This window comes from Amblyomma americanum, chromosome 10, assembly GCF_052857255.1.
Source record: "Amblyomma americanum isolate KBUSLIRL-KWMA chromosome 10, ASM5285725v1, whole genome shotgun sequence".
Classification (NCBI taxonomy): Eukaryota; Metazoa; Arthropoda; class Arachnida; order Ixodida; family Ixodidae; genus Amblyomma; species Amblyomma americanum.
In genome coordinates this window covers 119,299,616-119,319,413 of record NC_135506.1, presented here as the reverse complement: position 1 = coordinate 119,319,413, position 19,798 = coordinate 119,299,616, and the positions used below count along the sequence as shown (strand labels likewise).

Below are 19,798 nucleotides of genomic sequence, written 5' to 3'. Positions count from 1 at the left end.
GGGAATTTTCGTAGATTTTTCGCTCACGGTCAACGATGCAGACGACGCCGGATTTTCCGCCACACGAGCTTCTTAACGCTATCGCTTCATTACTTGGAGCTCGTTTGCTGACGTTCTTGCCGCTTTCGCCGTGTACTAATTCGCGCTTTGAAAAACTTTCGTTTCACTCAAAGGCACTACTACCTTTTCAAGATAGCCCTTGTAGAGCGTGAACAGGGGCTCCACGACTGCCGACTCAAAGAACAGTTGGTCGGACAGACGCGGCCACAGCTGTCGGTCACCCGTCAGGTTGACGTACTGCCCTTCCAGGCAGCGCGTTGCGTTCTCTCTGCCTCCTGGGAACATCCCACCGGCTCTGGCCTCTTGCCAACTGGCCGAGGCGTTGCTGCCTGCTGCTGGTGAACGCCGGCTGCTGGTGACCACGCTTAGCAGGCCCCGGAAGATGTCCAAGCCGAGCACGGGCACCAGCAGGGGGTCCACGCTCACCAGCATGGCCGACAGGAAGGACACCAGGCTGGGGGAGATGAGGAGCGTGTTGCGCGCCTCGAAGTAGTCGGCACGCGGCTCGACATGCAGCGGCACCCACCGGTTCTCGAGGTTCTCTTTTTCCCGGTCCCGGTTGCTCCAGTAGAGGTCATTGGTCTCTGTCTGCTGGAAGACGTACTCCTGGAGAAGGGTCGGCTTGGCCTCCGTTGCGCGAGTAAATGCGGGCACTTTTGCGGAATGGTTCGTCTGCGTTCGTTAAAGGCAGACACCAGAATAAGATTGCGCTTCGTTGCTCCACTAAAGATTCGTGTGCGTGGAAAACGGTCCTTTTCATTGTTGCTGCAAAGTAACATTCATTGATTGCTCGGTTCTCCCTCCTTTGTTCAAAAAAGGCCCGTCTAGGAACTCTCGCAGTGATTGGAGTGATGATTTCAGACAAAAATATTAGACTCCATAGAAAAATTCTTATTCTTGAGGTTTTATCACCAAATGCAACAGCAGAATTTGCTCCACGGCATGTCGAAAGAATAAAACATTCCTGGCAGTTTAGCTGTGGTTAACCCTGGTCGAAATTAAAAAGCTCCATCTCCCTGGCTACGTTTGTGGCCGAGCGACTGGCTATTTCCATCGATAGCCATACTGACACACATAGAGCAGTAGGCATCTTTTTATTCGTTAAACATGTTGCTTTCTTTGAAATGACATAAACTTCGCGACCATGGCTTCTCTGGCTTCTCGGCGCGCGGCTACGGCAGGATGTTCATCCCCCTCCATCGCCCCAGGCGTCTGGCAGTGAGCGCGCACACACGCGCTTATATACCCCTCGACTTCTTGCTCCTCCTCTTTTATATGACGTCAGCTACACCAGCGACACCAGTGGCTATTACACCAACTATCCCGACTTTGACCTTTGAACTTGTTCGAATGGACCACCTTGGTGTTGAACCTGACCTTTAGCTACATTCCAGGTCAAACTTGCGCCCCCGCTCACGGCCCGAAGAGCTGACGTGAAGTTTTTCGCTTCAAAAGGCAAGCTGACTTCATCGCCGCCTCCATCGGCCTAGCTACGCTCAATGCAGGGTAAAGTCCGTTCTTGTTATTTCTAATCAACCCACTGTTCTGCCAGCTGCGACGATCTTATCCCCAAAACGTTCATCACCGCATCTGTCCACCTCACTCTTCCATCCCCTTTCATGTTAAGCTTCTCCTCGATACCACTACATTCCTTTAAGAGGATCTAGCTCATTTGCCTTTGCATAAGGTGCTTTGTCCATGTCCGTTTCCTCTTTTTCTCGGATCCAAAACTGCTCTCAATACACCGTAAACCACGGAACGATATACGTGCGTGGGTTCTGCTGCGTATCTATTTTAAGCGAATGTGTAGTTTTTCAGTGGACCTGTCCACCCGGCCGTGAGGCGTAGTATGAAGATGAGAGTAGAAAAAGGAAGAGGTGCCTTAGTGCAAGGGCCGGCAACCACCAGGGGATCTGTAACACGCATCGCCATCGCACAGCACACCGACGCCTTTTGCGTCTGCTGCCGCATCAGGGATTCAGCACAGACCCTCCAGCTCAATAGTCATGCGCACGTCACCGCGGCGGGTTGTCGAAAGATTCTGTACGTGACTGGTATTTTTTTTCAGGGTAGGAGGGAAGGGGAGGTTGCGTTACGGCTTCCGCAGTGGATGCTGTGGTTACTACGCCAAAATCCTAAATGTTCTTCAATTACTTGGTATGGTGTTTATTTCCTTAAGTCATGAATTATTGTCCAGCGGGGGACCTATAGGAATTTTAGGTTCTTTTCGGAGGAATAAATGTGAAATTCCTCGTGGGTCGTCGCATGTCCACACTATTATCAGTTCCAACAGGAATCCCGTAAAGATAGTGCAGACTTGTGGAAAGAATTAAACAAGTTGCTATACAGAACCTCAACGGCGCCAGTTATAAAAGATCTCGTTTTTCAGGGCGCCGCATACATGGCAAAGAACTTGCCAGAGAATTTAAAAAAATAATTACAAAGATGTCAGCAGTTCTCGAAACACTCAATATCTGAGCTGCACAATTCCTGGGAATAACCGCAGCATTTATTTTGATCCCACAGATGAACGCGAGGTATGGAATATATTCGACTCGTTGGAAAATAACAAATAACGCGATAATAATGGCATACAAATTCTTCCACTTAAATATGTGCTGAAAGTTATTGCCCCTTACTGACTTATATATATATATATATAATCTGGCATTATCACCAGGTTGCTTTCCCAAATTAATGCAAATTTCTAGAGTAATTGTATTTTTCAAGAGTGGCGATAAAAACGATATGTCCAACTGTCGACCGATTTCTATTCTGCCTATTTTTTCTAAGGGCCTAGAAAGAGTAATTCTTAAAAGACTCATGAACTTCTGCAATAAGCTTAACCTCATTAATCCGTCACATCATGGTTTCCGCCCAACCAGGTCGACTGAAACAGCCCTACTAATTATTATAATCGCGTTATTTGTCATTTTCCAACGAGTCGAATATATTCGATACCTCGCGTTCATCTGTGGGATCAAAATAAATGCTGCGGTTATTCCCAGGAATTGTGCAGCTCAGATATTGAGTGTTTCGAGAACTGCTGACATCTTTATAATTATTTTTTAAAATTCTCTGGCAAGTTCTTTGCCATGTATGCGGCGCCCTGAAAAACGAGATCTTTTATAACTGGCGACGTTGGGGTTCTGTATAGCAACTTGTTTAATTCTTTCCATAAGTCTGCACTATCTTTACGGGATTTCTCGAAGGCTTTTGATCGCCTGAACCATCAAATACTAGTCAACAAGCGAGAAAGATATGGAATTCGTGGCACTGCAGCTTGTCTACTGAAGTCTTACCAACAGCATCGATATCAATGTGTAACAACAGAGCAGCATGTTTCAACCCTTCAACCTATAACCACTGGAGTTCCACACGGAAGTATTTTAGGACCGCGATTGTTTATTGTATACATAAACGACATAACAGAGATCAGCAACCTTCCAAAATATCTTCAGTATGCAGACAATACGAGTCCCCTGTTCAGGGGCAATAACATTCCACTGCTCATTTCAAATATAAACAGCTAGTGTACCAGAGGAGTTGAAATCATGGAGTGCAGCAAATTCCTTGATAATAAATAGTAAAAAAAACAAAAGCGGTACTTCTTCATTACCGGGAGAGCGTTGTTACATCCGACCTTATATTAAGAATAGACAACTCTATTATAGAGATGGTAGACAGAGTAAAAACACTAGGAATTTTGTTTAACAAGGACATCAGCTGGGACCCTGTAATTAGCTCCAATGTAAGCAATTTATCAAAGTACGTCGGAATGCTCCCGAAATTTCACTCCTATCTACCCGTATAGATTAAATTAATAATATACCACACATTATATATTCATGTCATATGTTCACTACTGTTTCCTTGTCTGGGGCACTACTACTCAAACTAATCTGCGCAAGATATACATGATGCAAAAAAAAGCTGTACGTTACATAGCAAACGTTGACTACCTCGCCCATACCGAAGAACTGTTTAAGCGATTCGAAATCATAATGGCCCATAAGCTAGTATACGCATTCTTCTTAGCCATAAGATACAAAAAATCTATTTCTCACCGTGACAACTTTTTGATAGCATTGTCATCCCTCGAACCGAACTCAACGCCATACTTGTTTCGAAAACACGAACGTTGGACCATACCCTTTTGCCGTACAGACCATGGTCGACAGGTGATGTGTCATGCAGTTCCTAGGTTACTTAATATTTTCATCTTTGAACGTTCTTCTCTTGAAACATCTAGTTCACACACAAACTCTAAGAAATAATTTTTGTAAGCCGCTCTATTCCCTTTGCGTTAAAGTGTGACAAGTACGACCTTTGCATCTCTGATAACACCTATGCATTGCGTATTAACGAGCAAGTACCAAGAGTATATGTCTATGGTTCTGAATTTCTTGTATTATATTCTGTTATGTAGTGTGTGTGGATTTCTTACTTTAACTTTTGCCCTTGCTGTATGCCATGTAGGGGGGCTCGGGCTCCCTCAAGAGAAAATCGTTGGCTCTTTGCCTGAGCCTGCCCACATCATAATGATGTAAATAAAACTGACTTGACTTGGCTCTAACACTGTTTTAAGGGTCTCAGTTGCACATATTTGAATCACCCCTACTTGAAGGCATCGCATGATGTCAGCGCAGTACATGCCTTTCGATACGGCCAAACGAGCAAAACAAGCGATCCACAGTGCACTCTTAGTACAGTGATATCAGACCTAGGAGAAAATGTGGAGGCATTCATAAGAAAAGTAAATTAAGGGCAACTCTATTGAACAAGTGTTCTCACCGGATGTTGGTTCTCTGACTTTTGCTCAGTGTGTAGACGCTTTTCCGGCAGCCAAAGGCGCATTTGGGGCTCTGAAAATTTAGTTTAAGAAATTTCTCCCCACTCCTTTTAACGTAGTGATGTCTGTGACGTGGATGACCGTTGCTACCGTCTTGAAGTCACTAGCGAAGAAGCGTGGCCTCTGGGATCCGCTAAATAAAATCGATGTCAATGCATGCTGTGCACATGCGAAATCGGCATCTGATAACGACACCTGTATTTTTTTGTGTTTATTGGTCTTTCCTTCCACATAAAAGCCGTGTTTGGGAAGAATGGCTTAGGATATTTTGTCTATCGATCGAGTCAAACTTCAAACGCGTTCTCAGTGCGCCGTAACACACGATGTTACGTTCATTTTGCATGCGCGGTTTAGTTGAGGCCCTTCTACGCAGTTTGTCGCAAGTGGTGAAATATAAGCTCGCGCCACAAAACTCGAAACTGACGCTAAACATGTTATGTTCACCATGTCATATTGTCATCATAGGTCTTATGCACATGATTTTGGTTTAAGCGCGGGAATACACTCAGGACAAGTCATTATTCGTAATCTATGTCTCCACTCTGGGTTCCTTTTTGTGCAGGGATCCTTTTACTGAGTTTTGCACCAAAGTCCTATTGTATTACTGAATGCACGAGCCATTGAAATATTTATAGGTTAATATATAAAGAGGGACTATAAACGTCCTCTATTACCGACAGTCCCAAGTTTTCACTGCTCTGCCTCACCGTAGTCCCCTCCCGTAGCCGTGGGTTTGAGGTCCCCCCGCTGACGCCGTCCAGAGCAGAGGCGTAGTAGCGCGACAGGCGCTCCGAGCTGTCCTCCGGTTCCCCGAGGAACACCACGCGCAGGGTGTCGAGCCTCTGCAGCGCCGTCCACAGCTCGGAGGCCGTCATCCACGCGGTGCCGTTGCGCAGCAGGGCGGACAGCTGGTCCCGAGCGGCGTCTACCAAAGACCGCATCTCGCTTTCGTACCTGCAACACATGGCAGGAAAGGTTTGCAAGTGCAAAGGCGTGGGCTCGTCGGTTGTTCAAGCTTCGGAACACAGCGTAAATAGACGCGGACGACAGGAAATGAGGAAGGGAAAGAAACCGATAGCTGTGTTTTTACAAGACGAAATGCTCCTTCTGCGTACTGACGATTCCTTTGCAGTAAAAACTTCTGATATGATCCCTTTTCTTTCTGAACGCCTGTCCTGATAAGCACCTCAGTGCAATGCTCATTCACATTTAATACCTTTATTAATCGGGTAGCATTAGAAGCCCCACCGTGGGAAAAAAAACCGCCGTTGTGCTTTGTCATAAAAATCACTGATTGGTCAAGACAGTTCCGATTTCATCAGATCACGGAACGTGCCATCTGCCATCTCTCTCCACGCCACCGCATCATCGTCGCGCCCTTTCTCCAACTGCCAACAATCCCTCTCCCACCCCTCTGTCTGCGCCCTCCGCATTTGAAGCCTCATCTCGGACAAAACCCGGCGTTGTGGCCTATCTTATAATTCGCTGATTGGTCGAGGCGCACTCTTCCTCCTCTGCCTCTCTCCATCTGCCAACCGAGCGCAGCATGGACAAAAGAACAGACACAAGTGCTATCGAGCGCCTGCGCATGCTATCGCAGTGAAAGGAAATTTTACATCAGTTCAGGCATTGCTCTCATTCTTAGCGGATTACTTTGAGCAAAATACAGCAGTCTTCAGCAGGACAGCTTTTGGGACACATTGTTTTAACCTTTTTTTTTTGGATTTGCTAGTGCATGCTCCCTGATTTTATTGTGCACCCTAGGTTTTTACGGGAGTGCTTTTTTTTTAACCAACTCGCCATTTTTATTGCAAGTGTCTTAATCCACATACCCTGGCGCAGCATCTTCGAGGAAATCGAACCATTGTTTTAATTAATCACAAAAAAAATGTATTTACTGACGGCCGCGTGTTTTGTGGATATGAAGGCCGCTTTTTGCGAGCCCTAATGCAATTTAATTCAGCGCATCCAGAATTTGTAAAAGACAACCATTCCATATTGATGTTTCAACAATGCCCTATCAATGAGTAGACATTTAGGTCGCCTGGAGAGTGTAATGCGGCAGCACGTGCGGAGCAAACCGCATCTCGCTCGCCATCTTTCGGCGCTGCGACATACTGCGCTGCGCTCGTAGTTCCAGAGGCCGCCGCACGTCGGTGCCACTACGAGTTTTCAAGCGGCCTTCGGTTGCTCCTACGCACAGGTTCTGTTAATTGGGTACATCGTTTGACAGCGTTAATTGGTTATGTTACTATACTGGATATTGTTGACTGCTCTATATGCTACCCTGCGGCGCCAGGCGTCCGCAGAACCTTATTTTGCGCTCAACTCAAACTTGTTGGTTGCGCTCAACTCAAACACGGGAGGCGGCAGTTCGAGTTCGGACTTTATCATTTTCTTTCTCAGCACAATTGCTTTCCTTTCTACGGAGGTAACGTGGTTGTGGGGTCAAGATCCTTTAGACCAATGAAAATTAGCGTCACACCGCGCGATACAGAATACCAAAGCCACTGAGCCAATGCAGCAGGTCAGCAAACAGAGCGTGCAGTATTATGTTTGGACAATCATATTTAACATGAAGATATCCACACGGTTTCTAAAGGCATTCATTCCTGACACTAAAAATTCAACGTATTTATTGCGTATTCAACAATTTTGATAAAATGTAGTTATTGCCTGCTGAATATGCCTATTCGCCATAGCCACCGCTGCAAACAGGCCTAGCCAGTCTCTGAGTCTGTGCAACTTTTGTGACACAAATTCCTACTGGGCATTAGGCGTTCAGCTTCGATACACAAATTAGCGATTCTCATCCTGAACTTCTTGTGTCGCTTCCTACAACATGACCTTCTTCCTTAACTTTTTCCCGGTATAACGAGTGAGGTAAAGCCGCTCGCCGGCATGTTTCGCGGGGCCTAAAAGACAATCCAGATACATAATCGTGCCAACTTAAATAGACATTGCATCCAACGCTTCATGAGTGAGAGTAAGGGGTTGAGAAATTTTCGCATCCTGCGCAGCTTCTGACGCGCGAATTGTGACAGGCATAATCTGCGGTATGTCTCCACACTGCATACATTCCGAGTCCGATAAACTATGTGAATGCTTTTGAAATTTTTCGCTAAGGAGAAAAAAATGCAGTCCTGAAATTCTTTCATCTGAAAGTGGTCACTGAATGCAGTAGAGTGTCGTTGTAGATTTCGCAAAAGTTCGTTCAAGCGCTGTTTCACGTAATAGAGCTTTTCCGGCAATCATAGCGAGCACCACTTTGTAATGAAAGCTGGGAGCACTGTGCGCGTATACGACAAATACTATTAAAAATATTCGTAATCATTTTTTTCTACCGCACCGCATTACAAGTTCGCTGCGAGAGGAGCAGCAGCACTGAATTTCACCGGCTTCAACATCATAACTGCGCATGCGTGCTCTAGACCACGCGCTTTTTTCCGCAAAGAAAAGTCATCACGACCGCAGCGTACCAGAAGTGGGTCCTTCTGCATAGCGAAATGCTGTCGTAACCACTACTGTGACCTATCATATCATCATCCTCATCCTCAGCAGCCTCACTACCCCCACTACTGGGCAAAGGCCTCTCCCATGTCTCCCCAATTAACCCTGTCCTTTGCCAGCTGCCCCCACCCTGTGCCTGCGAACCTCTTAATCTCATCCGCCCACCTAACCTTGTGCCGCCCTCTGCTACGCTTGCTTCTCTTGGAATCCACTCGTTTACTCTTAAGGACCAGCGGTTATCTTGCCTGCGCATTACATGCCCTGCCCAAGCCCATTTCTTCCTCTTGAATTCGACCAGGATGTCTTTACACGCGTTTGTAGAATGCGGTGAGTTGAAAGCCTGCGTTTACTATAAATTGCATCGGTGATGCACTGCTTTCAGTACACGCTTTGAGTACATAATTTTTTCATCTAGATCCGAGTCAATGGTACGTGCTGCCGTGATCTGATATGAAAGATTTGTGTCAAGCTTCCGAGGGACGAACGACGAAATTTGTCTCAAGGACTTGAGGACACGCACAAGCATAGAAAGTGTCCCTCAACGGGATACATTGCTCCCTTTGGTAGCATTCATGACTGCACACACACGGCTTCGATGTTCACCCCCCCCCCCCCCCCTGAAGAAACGACAAAATTACAATTTGTGCCTACCGTATTACATCCGCAACAGTTTCATTTACTTGAACCTAAACATTGATATCGCCGGCCGACACTCATGATACGAAAAACAACGACTCCAAACAAGAGATTGAACAGAATCGTAGAATGGACACCGTACGATGCTCTGGCTTTGTGTGAATGGCGCCACTTGGTGCTCTTACTCATTCTTCGACTGGAAGGTGCCTCCGTCTCTGAAGATAGGATTCTCTTCTGGGTGCCGTGATTTATGATGCAGTGATTATCTTGCATCCCCTCCATTATATGCATTCAACGGCGTGAGGAACTCACTTGTAGCTGTTGCCGTCGATGGTGTCGCGGCTAACAGCCTGACGGGCAAGGGAGAGGGCGCCGAAGCGGTAGGTCCTCGCCAGCAGGTGGACGCACGCCTGCAGCTCCTTGGCCACCTGCGTTTTAGGGCGAAAGCACTCATACGCTCAAAACCACCACCCAAGAATCTTGTCACCGCACGCACACCCCCCTCAAAAGTATACGGCCTAAGCGGTCTGATTGTGAGACTTGCTGCATGTTTCGTTATGCATCTTCAGCGACCGCAACCGCTAGAAAGGGAAATGTAATCGCGTCGTCAATCTTCCTAAGATTTGGCCTGCTAGATGTGCTAAGGAGCCCCACTAAACAGCTTAGAAGCAAACCTTTTGGGCTGCATGCATTCGACGGGAGCTGTACGTTCCCTGTACGTACGTATGTACGGTCTTACACCGTTTCCTAGGAACCGGAGTTACTACCCGAAATTACCCGAGTTACTCAGGCAAGCTTGGGTAGCAGCTCGGCTAAGTTCGGAGAAGAGTCGCGCCAGCTGCATGAGAGGTTGCTTTGGCAGGGAAAAGCAACATGAGTCACACAATCCCTACATGTGGCTGTCACAAGAAAGGGTCATTTGCTAGGGCAGTGAAGCATCGCTTAACCACTGCGCCACAGAGCTGGGAATTGTATGAGCACTCGCTTCCATTTATGAATGTTACGTAGAGAATGAGCAATTCTGCATATAAAGGCATTAACCTACTAAACATATCACATCATACTCCTGAGGCGGAACTTAAGTGCTCCCGCCCCCCAATTGAAGAATGTAGAGGTGCTTTCGCACATCTGCTCGGTTTTACTAAGTTAAACCCCTACCATTTCTTTTCACAAGCCGTGAGACGCCTTTGCGATTGTGGACGCTTCAGAGAGGGGCTCAAACAATTTATTTGGCACGTTAAGTAGACAGCGGACAAGCCACGAGCTATAAGTGAAGATGCTTGTTGAGCCTTGAGTGCAAGCCAGCGGATTCAGGCTTGGAATGCGATGCGCACCCTTAGGGAGAATATAAAATACACCGACTTTGCTTCTGGCCTCTACGGTGCGGCTCTGTATGCATCTCCAGTGCCCGAAATACCTGGAAAGTGAGAAGAACTCTACTGATCCGCTCTCCCCAGCTGAGGGCATCCAGGGAGCTTCCACAACCCTGCTTCACAACTTTGGAGAAAACCCCATGGGCTCTGTGCTTTTGACGAGTGCTGCAAACAGCTACGAGCAGCTTCATTGCATTGCAGTGATTTCGCGCAGACTTACTGAAGTGTATTTCTTGACAATAAAATTCCATACAAAAAACTGTGCGAACTCATTCTTATCTCTTGATGTACACTGTAGCCATTGCTGAGTCCAACTAATAATGCTTAACGTTGCTGCGGGCACATTGATTGTAGATCAAGTACGAGGGCACACAAACAAGGAGAGAGAGATGCGAAGACAACACTAGCCGTTGTGTTGGCTATACGTCGCTCTGTCCCAGTTTGTGCGCGCTCGTACATGATCTGCAATGCAGCACTTCCCTAACAGCCTTTATGTGCTGTTAGGGTATAATTATATTGCGAATACATGAACGTCAGATCACCATTAATGCACTGTTGAGCATTCGTCCGTGTCGCCCAACTGGTTTTACCAGCAGAATTGCCGGCAACTACGGACGTGGTAAACAGGGTCTGCGTCTGGATGCAGTACCTGCTGCGCGTTTGGCGTCGAACGTAATCCGCTCAAGTGCCCTGAATGTATTTTGGAGGCCGCAATCATCACTACGAGATGACGATTGTCCCACATTGGCCGCCACCAATTGTGGCCGTCACGCCCGAGTGGTGGTGGCGACGAGGAAAAATGATGTCTATGCGGAATTTAAGGCCGAACCTACGAGCGGCATATTGAAGAAATAATTGAAGGCATATGCACGTAGTTTTCGTAGGCAGACCGGCATCGACATTAATACAATAGAAATCGGGGCGCAACAAAGAGCTGTGTTTCAATTGTTTCGCGTTCAAAATTGTGAGCTAGCCTTCAAACTTGGCTGATCACTGAGCAGCCACGCGTTTCTTGGCTCCAGATAATCTCCGTGTGCACTTTTCTCAGGGCTGCATTCGCAGTTTCTGCGCGTACATCTAACTAGTTCGGCCAGCAGGAATTGGCCATTGAGTCATGTTTTCTTACGAATGCAAATGGGAATATTCCAGAAGGCGCACTGGCGCTCCCCGCTGTTCTCGGCGACCACCAGCGTACACCTTTGGACAGTGTGGCCGACATGGCGTTGAGGATGAGGCCGAGCATCAGGCGGATAGTCTCTGAACTTTCCGAATTTAATCCTAACGGCATGCAGCTGCAGAATAAATTTACCGCACCTTATAGCCCCGAATGAGAGTCTAGCTACATCTGATCGATGCGACCAGTTTTGTCTTCGAACGCCTCAAATCACTGCCCATCGCTTCAGCGCCTCACGCTACGTGCTTTCAGTGGCATATTGCACAAGATAACGCGTAAAAAATAATACTTTATCCGATCGTTGTGAACATCGAAACTGTTGGCCATAGTAGGGCTCGACCCACCTTGACTCAGTGCTTGGAGTGGGTTGGTGTTGATGCCGCAAGGTTTAAACACACGTTGAGTTTACCAAGACACAAAGCACAGGCATAGAAATTGCACGTGTGAGGGCTGACAGCTGCACGTTTGCCTCGCAATTCGGGAAACACGAGAAGCAGGAAAAGAGGATAACGAAGTATGCAGGAAGAGCAAGGTTTGTCTGCTGGTCTTTGTGCACTATTATTTCTGTCGCTATTCCTGCCTCTCCTTTCAAGCTGCGCTACTTGCAAAGCAATGCTCAGCTGTCAGTCATTTTCGCTACAGTGTCCTTGCCTTGTGTCCTGTACATTTCGTGGGGTACAACCTTGTCTAAACCTATAAGGAGATTTTAAACGTAATAGGTTTTTTTCACTGTGATTTTTCGCACTGTGTCTAGTGACAAACATCTTGAAAGACGGCGGCTAAAATGTCGAATTTTCTACCTTCCTCGAAGGAGCATTACAGCGAAGATGGTCTCACAAGTAGCTTGTCACGCACCTGCGGCACGTGTTCTCCGTGGCTGAGCAGGAGGAGATCTTGCGCTGGTCCGCCGTGCGGCAGGGCGGGTGACAGGAAAGCGGCCAGGGAGAAGCCCACGTAGTTGAGCTTTGCCGACTCGTCATGGCTGCCCAACAAGGCCGAGAGCTTTCCCAGCTGCTCAGTGTTGTCCACCTGCGGAGGAGGGGTACACTGTTTAAGCTTCGTGGCGCCCATCATGGCATTGGTCTCTTCTTTAGAGTCAGGCTGATGGCGAGGATTATGTATTCGCTGTTTTGTATTGCGCAGACGTTATCGCGCTTACAATGTATTTCACAAAATAGTTACGCTAGCTAAGCGGGCGCCCATTAAGCGTCGTGCGTTACGCTTAGGCCAAAACTTCAATAATAGAGTTTCAAAGCCGTAGAGCACCCTAATGACTCCATGCATGCCACAACAGTTGCTTCTGCAGGCGCCTTTTAGAGGCAAGGCAGAACATCTGAATTCACTTTTATATATTTCATTCCTTTTTCGCGATGTCCGTGGGTTTGTTAGTACTAGTACTTGCTTGAAGGTGTGGTTTTTCAGCGTTTAGAATCAAAATTTTTATAACTAAAAGTATACCGCACTTGCACCAGCAAGATCTGTGCCAGGAAATACAGTACAAACTGCCAGTTTTTCAAGGAAGGTGATTACTAATTTTTAAAAGTAGAGTTTTTGAGGTAAAACAAATGTTTTGCGGCATTGTAATACCAGTATCGATGGACGTCAAAAACGGGCGAATCATGTTAAATATTAAACGGATTAACTAAACTCAAATAATTAACTTTTTAATAAATATCTGTAGGCACCTGATTCGATTAGAGATTTCTAGCCGGCCGTTAGTAATAGCCATATCATACTTTTGAATTTATAAAATGCGATTACCCTCGCTGCTGTGGATTGAAAAATTTGGCTCTTTCGACTAGTTGCATGCACTGTAGGGGTTCGTTTGCTACATGCTATTTGCAAGCGCATGCATTCTGGCTCGATGTAGCCAACTTTTGTAGAGCCATAGCGGCGATGGCAATCGCGTTTTTATTTGTAAAAACCAGTATGGCAATCACTAACGGCCGGCTACAAATCTCTTACTGCAATCAGATAGGCGCCTATCGGTAGTAGTTAAAAAGATTTCTATTAACATTCAGTAATCACTCTACTAGTTGACATGATTGGCATTTTTTTCGACGTCCTCCAACTTTGCAATGATTTTGCCGGAAAAGCTGTTCTTTATACCAAAAACCAAATTTTGAAGTTAGTGACAATATTCCCTGAAACACACGGTATATTCATGCAACGCAACAGGTGTCTGTAAACGTTAAGCCCAGAGCAATTGCTTTTTGAGACAAGCGATATTATATCCTTGCTCGGAAGCAAAAAAAAATTATTACTTAAAAGGAATCCTATTACAATTACTATCTTTGTGGTTTTTCCCAGCTATAGCTCTGGCACTTTCCAAATACCTGTACAAGAACCCGTGGTTTGCTGGCGTTGGCCTTCTCCAGGGCGATGTCTCCCAGGAGTAGCTGAGCGTACGCCTCCCACGACCACTTGGCGGCGCTGAAGTCTTGGGCCAGTTTGCGAACGCTCATGAGCGCAGCGAGGCCGCCGCCAGAGGCTGCGGACGAAACAGCGCCCTCTGGGAAATGTCCTCGTTGAGGTGCCAGCCTGTCCATTTGAACGATGGCAGAGAGCTCCCGGTCGACGGCCACGACCTGGAATAGCGCCGTGGCATGTGTGTTTATCTCCTTCCAGCTACTACAGGTATCGCGGAAGCTGAACGACGCGGTGAGAGAAAGGGTGGAAGCGATGATTGCAAACACTACGTCCAAGGAAGAAAGGGGCTTCACGACGCCGAGGCTTTATTCTTAAAGTTTCAGCGCCGAGAGCGGAAATAGTAGATCATCAATGCAGATTATATTGTTTCTGCAAGCATTAGGTGGCCTAAGGAATGCTGAACGTCGCCATGATCACACGATTTTTAGAAGGAAAGTGCTGCTGAGACCCTTTCTTGTTCTTTTAGCAACTATCAATCTCAGCATAGTAAAATGTGACAAAAAAAATGAGCTGAATGTACAATGTGCTTTCCTGTTTCGTGACGTTGTTTAAGCGTGGCGATCTGTATTGTTAAAAGCAACCTGCTTTTATACCAAAGAAAGCGCATAGCTTTTTGGCAAAGTACACTGTTCATGTAACTGGGAATCCAAGGGACAATAAGACTTACTTTTAAAATGAGATATAAGGTTTGCGTGAGAATATTAAAAAATTCGCTATCCGAATGTGCTTCTCGCCGGCTGCATGGATAAAAAACGTGCCTTGATCGTGTAGAATGATGCTGCTTCAAAAGAAACATTAGCGCTTTTTCATGCCGTTACAGGCATTTGTTGTAGCATACAGGAATCTGAAAATAAAAAATATGCCATGCATATCGCAGTGTTGTGTGCGAGGGAGGGGGAAGCGCACTGTCAACTTCTTGTTTTTTTCCTCAGGGGATTCAATATGCATCGTAACAGCGCATGTGACTCGACATGTCCGCAGTGAACAGTGTGTAATTGCACGGAAATTGTTTCGCAATAATGACCGCTATAAATATATATCCTCTCTGTACATCACCTGTCTTATTCCATCCCAGTCTGTTATAACGCAATAGAATTTTGGTTGTCGTCATGCAAAAACCACTCTGTAACGAAATTCTCTGACTGGTCGAGAAGGCAGTCACATCATCAGCACACCAAATTTGAAAATCTGTGGACTGGATGTTCGAGTACCTTCCACTGGATTATCATATTAGATTGTAGCAAGCCTACCCATAAGCCTTCTTAGACCATCCACTAATCACCCTAATTTACGTTAACTCACCCATTATGCCACCTTAATCCAGCCACCTATTCCCACTAACCCACCTTAATTCTTTCCCTGAGGTGGGTCTACTTCGAACATTTTGGGGTCCTTTTGGAATTTCTGTAAGCCATCTTCCACATGCTATTGCATTTGCATTAAGAATATTGTTTAGGAGGCCCCAACCTTTAAATTAAGGCTGTGCACTGTACTATGCATCGCTTTTGGGCTGCAGCTGCCGTTTGATACCGAGTCACCACAATACGATTCTTAGTGGCTGATACAATCGACACTTTCCTGCGAAAAGCATTCACTACGATGCTCGCCGCACCAAAAAAAATAAAAGTGGCAGGGTTTTAACGTAGTTAAGCAGACGAGTAGACGTGCGAAAGCATGCGTTAAGCCTGCATGGTTTACACATGGTTTGCTTTGCTGGGTCACCGGCACGTCTGCGATGATGTCACTCAGGTAAAACTCCGATCGAGGTTAAGAAGATCTGATCTTTTCGCGCCGCATATGGAAGATGATGGAGACCATGACGTGCAGTGCACAGGGTCAGAGTGTGTTGCAGTTTAAAACGAGACGTGACTGTCGGCGGCAATAGCATAAGGCTGTCGTGCAGTGGCCAACGAAACGGATCTGTTCGTGCCGCCGCTGATTCGAAAACAATTCGCGGATATGTTTATTTTATTTCTTCCCCCTGAAGGTCATGCAAGCAACAAGATTTTTTATTGGGTTTCCCCGCGAAGTTTTGCTTTCTCACTAATATACTTCTCTCCTAAGTCACCTAGTCACTGCTGAGCACTTGACGGTTTCAACCGCACTTTTTCTTGTAGGAAAAAAAAACATCGTGTTTGCTCTCAAGGCGTTCATTCATTCCCACATCCCAGAAACAACAATTGTTGCACCTCCAGGCGCGTATCGCCAGAATTGTAAATCTATGGCCGCCTGCGTTTCGACGGCTTATCTGGCTGATTACGGCGCCTCGGCTTTAAACAGAGGCCATGTGGCACCGCCATTTTCGCTGGAAAACGCACAGACAGTTCGTCGAAGATTTGCTGTGGGCCGGTTTATCCGACATAGTTTATTTTAATACGTCGAACTAGCACGTCGTATGCGCTTTCTTTACATTTTTTGTTTTGGTCTAGAAAGTTGGAAAATGACTAAACAGCAAAGCTGCGCTACAATGGTGGGTGATAAGTTGTTTTTGTCCGTATTCTGCTCCCCATTCCCAATTTTGGGGAGCTTTACACCATAGCCACAATAAAATATAGTATACTGAAGACATATTTTAACAGTGAAACACCCGAGCAGTTCCCGCGGTATACGATCGCATTTCACCAGTTTCTTGAAAGAAGATGTCACTAGAGCAGATGGGAGGGCCACAGGAGGCCAAGGGAAGCTTGGTATGGTAAGCAGCATCTGTTATGAAACAATATCGTGCATATTTTAGGGTGACTCGCGGGGCGGTGGTTTTTGTGACGACAGTTCCTGATTGAAAGTTTGTCATCTGCAACGGTTATCTGAATGAGCGAGATATGTGGCTATAAACAAGAGTGTACACCATTAAGTGGAGAGTACGTACAGTTTAGACGATGATGTCACGCCCTGGAAACTGTACATTTAGTGGAACATCGTGATTTTCATGGCAGATTATCACGTTTTCACAAGCTTAGGTGGAAAGTTTTTTTTTTAAGCGAAGTTTATTGTCCCAGGCCATCAGTGAGGGATGAAGGTGTGATGAATGATGTAGGAGAGATTAAATGAATGGAAAAAGGTTAGCGGATTTGATGAAGTCCATTAGAGAACGATGGTACGGTCCCTGCGTCCAGGCAATGTATGAAGCAGGGTTCCTTGGTGAAGGACCTGCTACCATCAGGTGCCGGATCCTTGTAGGCTTGAGAGCCAGTCCCACAGTAAGTGATATATGTCGGCTTCAAAGTCCTCGTGTTTACATATCGGACACCCTGGCCGAGGAAACAAATCTCTGTACTGAGGCCACTTCCGAGTGACGGCTGGTGTGAGAGCAACCCCTACTCGGATCCTCCTAAGCGCAACCTCCTCTGCACGGGTAAGACCGCGGGGGAGGGTTACCGCACACGGAGGGATGAGAGCACGTGTGCGGCGCCGGAGGAGTTCCTTTCTTGAAGAAAAGAAGAAAGAGTGGGCACGGCGCATCGACTGTGGGCATGTCGCCTAACAAACCCTTCTTCTGCCTTGTGCAGGTTATCGCGGTTTTCCTTTCTAGATCGCCAGGCAACTTCGACGCGCAAGCTGTCGACACGTGTCTCTGGCATCTGTTACCGCTGATGACGCACGGTTACCTGCTCAACAACTTCACGACTGGAGCGCTACCGCCGAACTACCACGTGACATCAACGGATCCTGCTTTAAAAGACGTCCCGCAAGATTTCCTCTTCAGTGGGCGCGGCGCATCGACTGTGGGCATGTCGCCTAACAGACCCTTCTTCTGCTTTGTGCAGGATTGTGGCTATTACTCTAGCATTAAAAGTGATTACTTGCTCCTTTTGATTTTGCCGTGCCCACAAAAGTGCTTAGAAATTGCCTATGATGTATATCTTGTGTGCGGATTGTTGCTGTGTGGCGATGTCGAGTTGAATCCTGGCCCTGATGAACCAAACACTCGCGAATTATTGGAGCAGTTGGTGCAAGGTCAGGACAAACTAACATCTGAAATAACAGCCCTTAGGGATCAGCAAACTAATCTTCAAAAAACAGTCAATGACCTGTGCTCAAAATTTTTGGAATTTGAACAACATATAAATCGAATTGACACCTCTGAACAAACTGTGCGTTCTCTTCAGAACAAGATTGATGATTTAGCTGATAGAAGTAGAAGGTCAAATCTGCTAGTGTTCGGAGTGAAAGAACCCGATGAAAGCGACATTGATCTTAAGCAAAAAGTACTTCAAGGTATTTTTTCCGAAAAACTAGGAGTCTCGTGTTCTTCTGTAGGAAGAATCCACAGGATTGGCAGGCCAGGGAAAACAACACCTGTCATTATCTTTTTCCAGGTCTTTAATGAAAAGCAGAAAGTTTTGAAGAATGCTTTCAAACTTAAAGGTGAAGACATATCCCTGCAAAGTGATTACTCCCGCAACACACTCAGAAAACGCAAGCTCTTGTGGGAAAGTGCCAAGCAAGAGAAAAAGGAAGGCAAAAAAGCAATTCTATTGAACGATAAGCTGCTGATAGATGGAATACTGTGTGCATGGGATGATACCAAGAATGCACGAGTGAAGCTGCCAGGTCAGGCTCCCAAGCAGCAGGCTGGCAGGCTAGGCCTCAGGGCGGCTCACAAACTCCTTGACTTGCGGCTCCCAGTTACCAAAAACTCAGACTAATAAACATCAATGCACGTAGTGTCCTAAAGAAAACAGAAAAACTTCAGGCTACATTACTTGAATATGATCCACGTATTGCTGTAATTACGGAAACCTGGTTACGAGACGACATTGATGACAGTGACGTTTTTCCTCCCGGCTATCAAGTATTCCGTTGTGACAGGCCTTCTCGGGGGGGGGGGGGGGGGGGGGGGGATAGCGGTTCTTGTAAAACATGGCTGTCGCACTATCGACCTAAAGGAAATTTCTGGACACGAAAATATTTCTTCAAAAGCAATCTGCTGGAGCCAGTCCTACCTAGTTTTTGCAGCTTATCGACCTCTAGATTCACCAATATTATTCCTAAATGACCTTGCTGATCATATGTCCAAATTCAAGGGTGACAGATTTATACTGGCGGGAGAATTTAATCTGCCAGGAATCGACTGGGATTACCCACCTCTCTTTTCAGGCTTTGGTGCCCATGCTGATAAGTTGTGACATAATGCTTTGCCATGACATGCAACAAGTTGTTAGAGAACCAACACGTGTGCAAGGTGATTCTGCCTCGGTGCTTGATCTTGTATTCTTAAGTCGTTCCATTCAAAATTTTTCAGTGTTGGTAGAATGTGGCTTATCTGATCACAGTATGGTCTACGTTTCATTTCCAGTGCATGCTGTGAACAAAAAAACTGTCGCTAAAATAGTTCCTTTCAAGGATTCTTCACACGCAAACGACGAAAGCGTGCTGGATTACTTTGTGTATTGCCTTGATTTTTTTCATAGTTCTCACGTCGATAATTATGGGAAAGGTTTAAAAAAATTTGCTTCCATTGCATAGACAATTTTGTCCCTACGAAAGTGAAGAAAACACGCCAGATAAATCCTTGGATCAGTCGAAACATTGTGCATCTTACGAGGAAAATTAAACGGTTGAAATGAAGAGGATCCACTCGATCTCTAATTCAAACTCTCAAATCGAGCCTTACTGAAGAAATTCAGAAAGCAAAACGGTACTACTTTGAGCATACACTACCGGACTTTACTCATGACTCCCCCCAAAAGTTCTGGAACTATTTAACAGAAAAGAAAAAGCCCATTAACCGAATTATGCATGACGGTGCAATCCTTGTTGACA

At 46.1% G+C, this 19,798-nt stretch overlaps 1 pseudogene across 1 annotated transcript in view; it reads right to left on the bottom strand.

Moving 5' to 3' along the window:
* Window positions 1–19,798, bottom strand: part of LOC144108671 (uncharacterized) — a 53,888-nt pseudogene that overhangs the window by 7,506 nt on the left and 26,584 nt on the right. Inside the window, exons 5-9 of the transcript XR_013309494.1 lie at window positions 13,942–14,193; window positions 12,461–12,634; window positions 9,371–9,486; window positions 5,620–5,866; window positions 184–732 (exon numbers count right to left, since the gene is read on the bottom strand). The product of XR_013309494.1 is annotated as an uncharacterized LOC144108671 (transcript). The remainder of the gene's footprint in view (window positions 1–183; window positions 733–5,619; window positions 5,867–9,370; window positions 9,487–12,460; window positions 12,635–13,941; window positions 14,194–19,798) is intronic.